The sequence below is a fragment of the Podarcis gaigeae genome, assembly GCF_964106915.1.
Source record: "Podarcis gaigeae genome assembly, chromosome: 9".
Lineage (NCBI taxonomy): Eukaryota > Metazoa > Chordata > Lepidosauria > Squamata > Lacertidae > Podarcis > Podarcis gaigeae.
In genome coordinates this window covers 63857155-63866238 of record NC_139685.1, presented here as the reverse complement: position 1 = coordinate 63866238, position 9084 = coordinate 63857155, and the positions used below count along the sequence as shown (strand labels likewise).

General features: G+C 44.0%; 1 long non-coding RNA gene across 2 annotated transcripts in view; it reads right to left on the bottom strand.

Annotated features, from left to right (window-relative positions):
- Positions 1-5315: 5315 nt before the first annotated feature.
- The window catches only part of LOC310852920, a 73457-nt gene continuing 69688 nt past the window's right edge, over positions 5316-9084 (bottom strand). Inside the window, exon 5 of one of the 2 annotated variants that reach the window (XR_014568436.1) lies at positions 5316-5659. This is a non-coding gene — a long non-coding RNA (uncharacterized lncRNA). The remainder of the gene's footprint in view (positions 5660-9084) is intronic. The other variant, XR_014568437.1, reaches the window with a different exon arrangement.

Sequence of the window (9084 nt, the reverse complement as noted above, 5' to 3'; positions counted from 1 at the left end):
TCATGTCTTACACAGATTTCAGGGGGGAAATCTCTATCGAATGTCGTGACAGCCACTGTAGTTCAGTGAACAGCTTGTTGTCGAGGAGGGTTCAGATTGCATCTCAGTAATGGACTTACATTGCCCTTGAATAAGTCACTCAGCAGCAGTTCACTGTTGTTAAATTGGGAATAACTGGGTCCCATTTTTTCGTGATCATGGTATCTCCCTTGCCAGGTAAGTACTTATCTGGTCCCATTATTTCAGGGCAATCCTGTCATCCCACCGCCACTTTGCCTCTCTGCCCCAGCAGTTGCTTACCAGCCCTTCCGCCCCCCCATAACACATGCACATGCATGCACACGAGGACCGCAGTGACTCCTACCGCCCACCCCCCAGCCAAAGTTCCGAGTGGTGGGATTCAGAACATCCGGAAGCAGGTGCCGTTTGGACCATATGATGCAGAGGAGGGAGCATGGATGCAAGGCGAGGGTGCTGCACCAAAAACCATGCATCTTTTGATCCTGTCCTCTGGTGGGAGCCAGCTGACTCTCGCTGAGCTTGGGAGCCAAAACAGGACATCCTGGGAATTCTGGAATGTCCTAGTCAAATCAGGATGGTTGAGGGATATGCAGCAAGTCCCCAACCCTGGCTCAGCCAAAGACACACCGGTGTAATTTGCTCATCCCAGTTCACCTGAAACCGGCCAAGCCAATGCCAGAAAGAGACATTGTATGAATGTGGCAGGGGTAATACCAGAGAGGGAGGACTTAGGCTGAACCCTTAGCCTGTTCAGCCCAGTCAGGCGACCCAGCTGACTGGCATAGAACAGTTTTAAAGGCTTATTCTCCCTTTTTCAGGCTTAGACTAAGCAGCTGCACCACTGGGTGGGGTTTGGATCTGGTGTAACTCTACACTGGCTTGATTTGCGCCAACTTGGCGCTGTGGTCTAAACCACAGAGCCTAGGGCTTGCCGATCAGAAGGTCAGCAGTTCGAATCCCCGCAACAGCTCCTGCCCACCTAGCAGTTCGAAAGCATGTCAAAGTGCAAGTAGATAAATAGGTACCGCTCCGGCGGGAAGGTAAACGGTGTTTCCGTGTGCTGCTCTGGTTTGCCAGAAGCAGCTTAGTCATGCTGGCCACATGACCCGGAAGCTGTACACCAGCTCCCTCAGACAGTAAAGCGAGATGAGCGCCGCAACCCCAGAGTCATCTGCGACTGGACCTAATGGTCAGGGATCCCCTTTACCCTTTACTGTTTATGGAGTTGCTCCCTAAGTGACTTTCTTAACACGGTCATTGCAAGGATGAAGTAAATAAAGGCTGCAAAACATGTTGAACACAGAAAAAGGAAATTAATAATTCTTATTCAATAACAGCAGCCATTCTATTCAGTGATACTGTGGTGAATGATGCATTCACGGGACTGCTGTAGAAGTTTCCTTTATTTTTGGAAAATATAAGTTATAGTCAATTCACTCAGTTGGACTTAAAACCAGAATAAGAATAAGAATCTGGCCAGCCAAATTTGGACCACACTCATGGCCCAAGGCAGCTGAGGTGAGCTGAGCAGCTGAGAATGAAGCCATTCTCTTGGCAGGCATGCTCTGACCTGTGCATTAAGCCCTCCGTTTACAATGCTGGGTCGACTGGGTGCTTGTGTGCGGTTTGGCAGCTGCAGCAAGCCCACAGGAGGAAAATCGCCTGAGCCAAGGAAGAAAAGAGTGAAATTCCCAATTAAAAGCTCCAACCTGCAACAGCTGCCCTCCCTTCCAAGGCTTTGCAACTTCACAGAAGTGAGAGTAACAGTGGGGTTTTCCTCTCGCAGTTACCGAGATCACGCAGCTCTCTTGACATTGACGCATTCACGGCCCTCGCTGTCTTTTACAAATGACACCTCTGACAATTATAAAAGCCTTAAGCACAGGTAGATCTTTTATTCTATAAATATCAATGCAATTTTCTCTCCGGCACGTGGAACGGGGTGGTATTTTCATTCTACTCTGTCTCGCTGAGCTCCCATGTTCTGTTTAATTGTTAGTCAAAAGGGAACCGTGCTGGCTTTCTTTAGACTTTATGGCTCTCAGGCTTAAAGGGTTCTTCTCGAAGCCTCCCCTCCGCTGCCCCCACCCCAGAAGCCCCCCGGATCCACACAAACATTTAATTTACAAAACTGACACATTAGCTCCAATGGCCTGCGAGAATAAATGAATAACGCTGTATGTTCGTTTGCCATACAACAGCAACATTTTCTCAAAGATTGTTTTTAATTGAAACCATTCATCATGTTGAATGTGGAACGTATTCATTAGAAAGCGGTGCCTTTGGAAAGGATGGGAGGCTTAGGAGATCACCAGTAATAGGAAATGAAGGGCCGCCTCACATCGTTACTTCCTCCAACATGGAGATTAATACACATGGCGGGGATGTGTGTGAAACGCAATGCGTTAGCGCTACTCAACTATATCTATTTCACTCTGGGCTGGCGCATCAGGAAGCCCGTTAGGAGCAAACAGTGCAGATTAACGGCGCTTGGGACAAGGACACCACAGAGCAGCATGGGGTCTCTGACACATTGTTTTTGCAGGGGTTGGAGGATTGCTTGTGTTTTAAATACCCTAGTGTAACATTAGCTCTGCAACTTTAGGAGGAAATCCCAATTGTACTGCAAATAAGATGAAAATTATTCCTAGGTTTCTACACAGGTATTAATCTTCATGCAGTAGGCCAAAACCAGTTGATACCCACTCCAAAAATCTCATCTGGTGGTCTAAATGGCACTCTTGGTGGTAGGCCAATAAACCTGTGCTAGTTAAATGCAGTTAAGCAGTGCATGTAGGTGGGGGCTCGCTAATGCCATCCAATTCTCTCTCCCTCCTGTAATGTTTGCTCAAAGTACCCAGACCAGTCAGGTGAAAAGGACTGTGATTCAAGAATGGGATAAAACACATAATGAGACAAAGAGATACACATAAATGGGGCTGTGTGTTCCCAACAGAAATGTTGAGCCAGATCATTGGTCCATATCATCTACGCTGAGTGGTAGCAGCTCTCCAGAATTATTTCCTAGCCCCACCTGGAGATGGTGGGGATTGAACCTGAAACCTTCTGTGTGCAAAGCTATCACTGAACTATGGCCCTGTTGGAGCAGTCAGGAATCTTTTTCAGCTGGAAGAATATGGTGGTGGCTCCACCACTTTGCACATACATGGAAGTGTTCAGATCAGCCTGGACTGACTTTTGAGAAAATGGCCCTTAACCCAGATTTTGAGCATCTACTTTTTCCTCCTCCAGTTGGAAGTCCTCATGATTTCTTGATGTTATCCATTTCATGAAGCTCAGGTTAGCTCCTGATCCCTTGCCTGATCTTATTTAGAGATATTTTTAAAAAAATTTAAAAAACCACCCAGGGTTTAACACTCATCTTTCCTTGACATTCATACCAATCTGCTGCTTGAGCAGGATCCCTTGCATCTCACTTTTACAGTGGTACCTCAGGTTAAGTACTTAATTCATTCCGGAGGTCCGTACTTAACCTGAAACTGTTCTTAACCTGAAGCACCACTTTAGCTAATGGGGCCTCCTGCTGCCGTTGCACCGCCGGAGCATGATTTCTGATCTCATCCTGAAGCAAAGTTCTTAACCTGAAGCACTATTTCTGGGTTAGCGGAGTCTATAATCTGAAGCGTACGTAACCTGAAGCATATGTAACCTGAGGTACCACTGTACTCAAGTATGGTTGGTTATCACCTTTCATGTTTCTGAATAGGAAGAGTTTTTGCGAAACCCTAGATGTGCAAAGAAGAAAAATGCTATTGAGAAATGTCATCAAAAGTATCAATTCTCCTCAACATTCCTTGTAGATGTTTGGCTTGAATGAGGCAGTCCAGATTCTCCTCAAGCAAAAGTTTGATGGCAACTGTAATAACAGGAATGCTTATGCCAAAAAGAAGAGGGAAAGAGTAATGAGAGATGAAATGGCCCAGCAAAAAGAAGAAAATACTAATTCCAACTGAAATAGAATAACTAATGCTGAAGACAATATGATGCTGAGACCTAGCTAGCATTCGCCCAAATGATAAATGTGAAGCCCGACTTCAAGGTTACTAAATAAGTGTACTGTGTGAAATGTCTATATGCAATTCATCATGTCAATGAACAGCAAAGAGCCACTTACATCCCAGCCTGTCATGCCATATATTAGACACAAGACACTGATGAACCTAAGCAAAACATATCTTGCTGAGGATCCCTCGTTGCAAATAACTTTGTCTTACAAAGGTGCAATCAGAAGTATGGAGGATTTTAAAAATAAATAAAAATCATTGAATTGTTTACACGGTAAGCTCTCCTGCTGCTGCAGGACTTTTGACAACAGATAAAACAGTCATTAGACATTGAAATATGGAACATGTGAAACATGAAGTTTGGGAAGGGGCCACAGTTGCATGTTCACAGGTTTGACCTGGGGCATCTCCAGGTGGGGCTAAGAGAGAACCCTCTCTTAAATCCTGGAGAGCTACAGCCGGTCAGTCTAGACAAGACTAAACTAGATGGGAGTTGGAGTTGAGAGTTGGCAATGTCTGCAGACAATGGAGTGCACCTCTAGGGGTGAAGTCAAACCGCTGTGTTAGCAGCACCGAAGTGACCCCCCTCAAGGCGCAAGCCTGGGCAGTGTGTATGGAAGTCCTGAGCTGTCCAGATGACTAGACCCTCCAGTCTCACTGATGTGGTCCAAATGAAATCACAGCAATATGGTTGGCACCAGTTTGGCTGCAGGAGTTGCCGGAAAGAGGTGTACAAGGTGCCATCCAACCACCTTAGGGACTCCACTCTGGATGTGTGTAGGGTTTACTCCTTAGCCTTTTCTTCTCCCAAATATATCCTGCAATGCAGCGGAGGTTTAGGATCAGAGTTTTCTTTCTCCTAGATGGGCTCCCTTCCCAGGTTGACGAGCCCCATCTGTCCCTCACTTCCCTCTACAGCACATACAGTAACCACCTTCTTGACCATTGGAGTCACTATTAGTCTCATCTGCTCAATCTGCTTTGCATGCAAGGGCAAGTCTCTAAGTCACCAAGGGTTTGAGACCCACCAGCTAGCCTCACCTGGTTTCACCGGCCAATCAAAGCCATTTCCCAGGATGTAGCTCAATATATGGCAGCTTCCTATGTCCCTAAATTTCCAAACTAGCCCAAGGCATCCAAAGCCAAGCCAAGATAATAATAACAATAGCAATAGCAATAGTAATTTATTATTAATACCGCACCCATCTGTATTAAAATAAATGTCTGCTAAACATTAAAAGCTTCCCTAAACAGGGCTGCCTTCAGATGTCTTCTAAAAGTAAACAGTTGTTCTTCTCTTTGACATCTGATGGGAGGGTGTTCACAGGGCGGGTGCCACTACCAAGAAGGCCCTCTGCCTGGTCCCCTGTAACTTGGCTTCTCGCAGTGAGGGAACCGCCAGAAGGCCCTCAGTGTCTGGGCAGAACGATGGGGGTGGAGACGCTTCTTGAGATATACTGGACCGAGGCCGTTTAGGGCTTTAAAGGTCAGCACCAACACTTTGAACTGTGCTTGTAAATGTACTGGGAGCCTTGAAAATGTCTTGCAAGATACGATGGGAGGCCAAGAGGTTGAGTCCAGACTGTAGAATTCATACCATGTTTAAGAGACAACTGAAGAAGAAGAAAGACAGACATAAGGATTAGAAGGAAAGGCATGGAAGGTCAGTCAGCAACAGATCATGTTTTGATGGCTCTGTTCTGCTTTGAAAGAGGACTGAACAAATGCAAGGGGAATAAGGCTAGCTGTGGTTACTAGCCACAGTGGTTGTGCACTGCCCCCAAGGTCAGAGGCAATAATGTGTATGAATACCATTTGACTGGGAACCACAGGTGGAGAGAGTGCTCCACATGCATCTGGGTGACCCCTGCAAAAACAGGGTGTTGGACAAAGTACACCATTGACCTGATTCAAAAGGCTCTTCTAATGTTCTCATGAGATGAACAACATTGTTTTTGGCAGAAGACGAACTGCGGTGGAAAAGAAACAGTGCTGCATGCAACAAATATAGGATGGAAACTGGGAAATGATGCCTTATTATATCCCATTTGTCTCACAAACATTTTTCATTGCTGTAGCCTGAAAAATGTTACATTTGTGTAGCCCATGGCCCAAGTGAGTATTGCTGACTATCTGCTGATTAGGCAGGACGGTGGCCTCGCTGCCCTGCATTTAGCTGATTAGATGGCCATTGCATGGCCAATTGAATGCAAATGAAAGATAAATCTATAGGACCGTGAAGGCTTTCCTGAGACTAGCTTAGGGGGAAATTACTTTTTGTTTCCTCTGAATCAGAGATGCACCAATGGCTCAAAGACTCAACATAACAGCTCCTGACATTTTTACCAGCTATACCCATTGAGCATAATAATAATACCTAGCATTTATGCAAATGTTCAGAGCACCTCACATCCTTTAAAGGATGATCTCCCAACTCTTCTCATCCAAATTTCTCCCCAGATTTTGGAGTTCTGAATTACCCTGTCTTATTCCTGAAGTGGAAATAATGCATTTAGGAATTTTCCATTGTTCTGTCTCCACACACTCTAATTTTGTATATGGCATTATGTGTGCACAGTTTGCTTTACTCTTAGATTGCTTCAGTTCATTTGATCGTTTTGTGCCTTCAGCATTTCCAGTGTACCTGTGCATATTGGAAAAACACTCCTCCAAAGCAATCTTGATGGGATCATATACAGAACTGATTATGTGATTTATTATGTTTTGTTCTTGTATTCCTGTATTTAGACTTCGATTTTTGTGTGAACCGCTTTGAGCACAGATTTACTAGAGGAAAAATGCAGTATATATAAGTAAATGAACAATGACAATGATTGCATCAATATCCTTTTGGTGTGATGGTTTATTTTATTAGATTTCAGTGTTTTTAATATATCTGTATTGCTTTTATATATTGTGAGCTACTTTGTGAAGGCCTAGGGGCTTGTTATTAGATCTTTTCATGTGTCAATGCACACATGACCCTGAATCTGTATCTTGCATTTATACAAAAAAACACTAATTTGGGAAATTACCAATACAACTCTTTGTATTGATCTTTGTTTCATTTACAGTATTTTTTTTAAATTTCACAAGATTTATATATAACCGCTTGATTGTAATAAAACTTCAAAGCGGTTTACAAAGAGATTTAAACAATAAAATTAGCAGTTTTAAAAAAGGTGTTCAAAACAACTAAACATTTTAATAAATGAAAACCAAAGATGAGCTAAAAACTTGGTTAAAACACATGCCAACATTCTACAGGTCTGGATAGGCCTGCCTAAACAAAAGTGTTTTGTTAATAGGCAGGGAGTTGAAACATCAAAAGATTGATTTCTTACCAATGTGGAACTAGTATTAAGGGGCTTCTGTAACATTGCCAGTTCTGTAGATAAAACTGCCTGAGTGGGCATATCTGGGGTAAGGTGCCAACTTTGTATGCTATGGACAGGTTTGCATTAGCTGTGATTGCCTTGTTTACTTTGGAGGCTTTAGTAATGAACAATGAAAATCAGTATGTGGAGAGTCTGCAATAACCAGCACTGTTGTTGTAATTGCAATCTTTATTAAAGCATAAAATGATTACAGATTTTTTAAAAAATGGATTTGTGGTTTTCACTGCTCCTTCAAAAAGATAACAAATTGGGAAAGGGTTGATAAATACGCAAGCTGCTCCCCACATTGCTATTGTGCAGATAAGAGAGAGAGAGAGAGAGAGAGAGAGAGAGAGAGAGACTAGAGGCGGAAAGTTCTTAAAGGCTCACCCTTGCTATGGCAAGACTGACCAAAAAACCCAAGAAGAGGCTTTGCCCCTCTCCCTCCTGGTAAAACACAGTGACACCAGTGGAGGGAGGTCAGTTATGGGCCACCAAGCCTCCATGCCAACCATTACTGGTCCCACCACAATCTGTGAATTGGGTGCATCTGAAAAATAGCAGTGTGGAGCATGGAACAGGCTAGCTTTTGAGACTGACCAATTTGGAGATGCCAAGGTACCCAGTTAAAGGAAAATCTTATCAGTGTACTTCAACAGGGATTTGAAAAGAGGTGTCCACAGAGGTCCAAGGTAGAACATGAGTTTTGCGACATACCAAAAGGCATTTGTTTATTTCATTCATATGTCACCTTTCCTCCACAAAGAACCATGGGACACATATGGGCCTCCGCTCCCCATTTTATCCTCACAACAAGCATAAGAGGTAAGTTAGGCTAAGAGACTGGCTCAGAGTTACCCAATGAGCTTCATGGCTGAGTGGGAATTTGAACCCTGGTCTCCTGGGTCCTATTCCAACACTCTAACCACTCTTCTTCTTCTTTGGCAATCACTCGTAGGCAAGTAAGAGTGTCTTCCATAAACATGGTTTTAACAATGTAAGTGACTGTGGAAGCCAATTCTGGACCCACACGTCCTTCCACAGTGGGGACATAGGTTCCTGGGTGGGAGTTGATGACGGTGTGGATTTGCCAAGTGTGCCTTCCTCCTAGTACATTTCTCCCTTGCGTCCTGCATTCGAGTGTCTTCAAAGCCCATGACACCTTTGGTAAAGGCTGTTCTCCAACTGGAGCGCTCACAGGCCAGTGTTTCCCAGTTGTCTGTGTTTATACTACCTTTTTTATATTTGCCTTAAGACAGTCTTTAAACCTCTTTTGTTAACCACCAGCATTACGCTTTCCATTTTTAAGTTCGGAATAGAGTAGTTGCTTTGGAAGACGATCATCGGACATCCACATAACATGACCAGTCCAACGAAGTTGATGTTGAAGAATCATTGCTTCAACACTGGTGATCTTTGCTTCATCCAGTACACTGATATTAGATCACCTGTCTTCCCAAGTGATGTGTATGATTTTTTGGAGACACCGTTGATGGAATCTTTCGAGAAGCTGAAGATGGTATTTATAAGTGGTCCATGTTTCACAAGCACACAGTAAGGTTGGTAGAACAATAGCTTTGTAAACAAGCATTTTGGTTTCCCTGCGAATGACCCTAACCACTACACCACACTGGCTGTCCCAAAAGACACGGAGCTTTTCA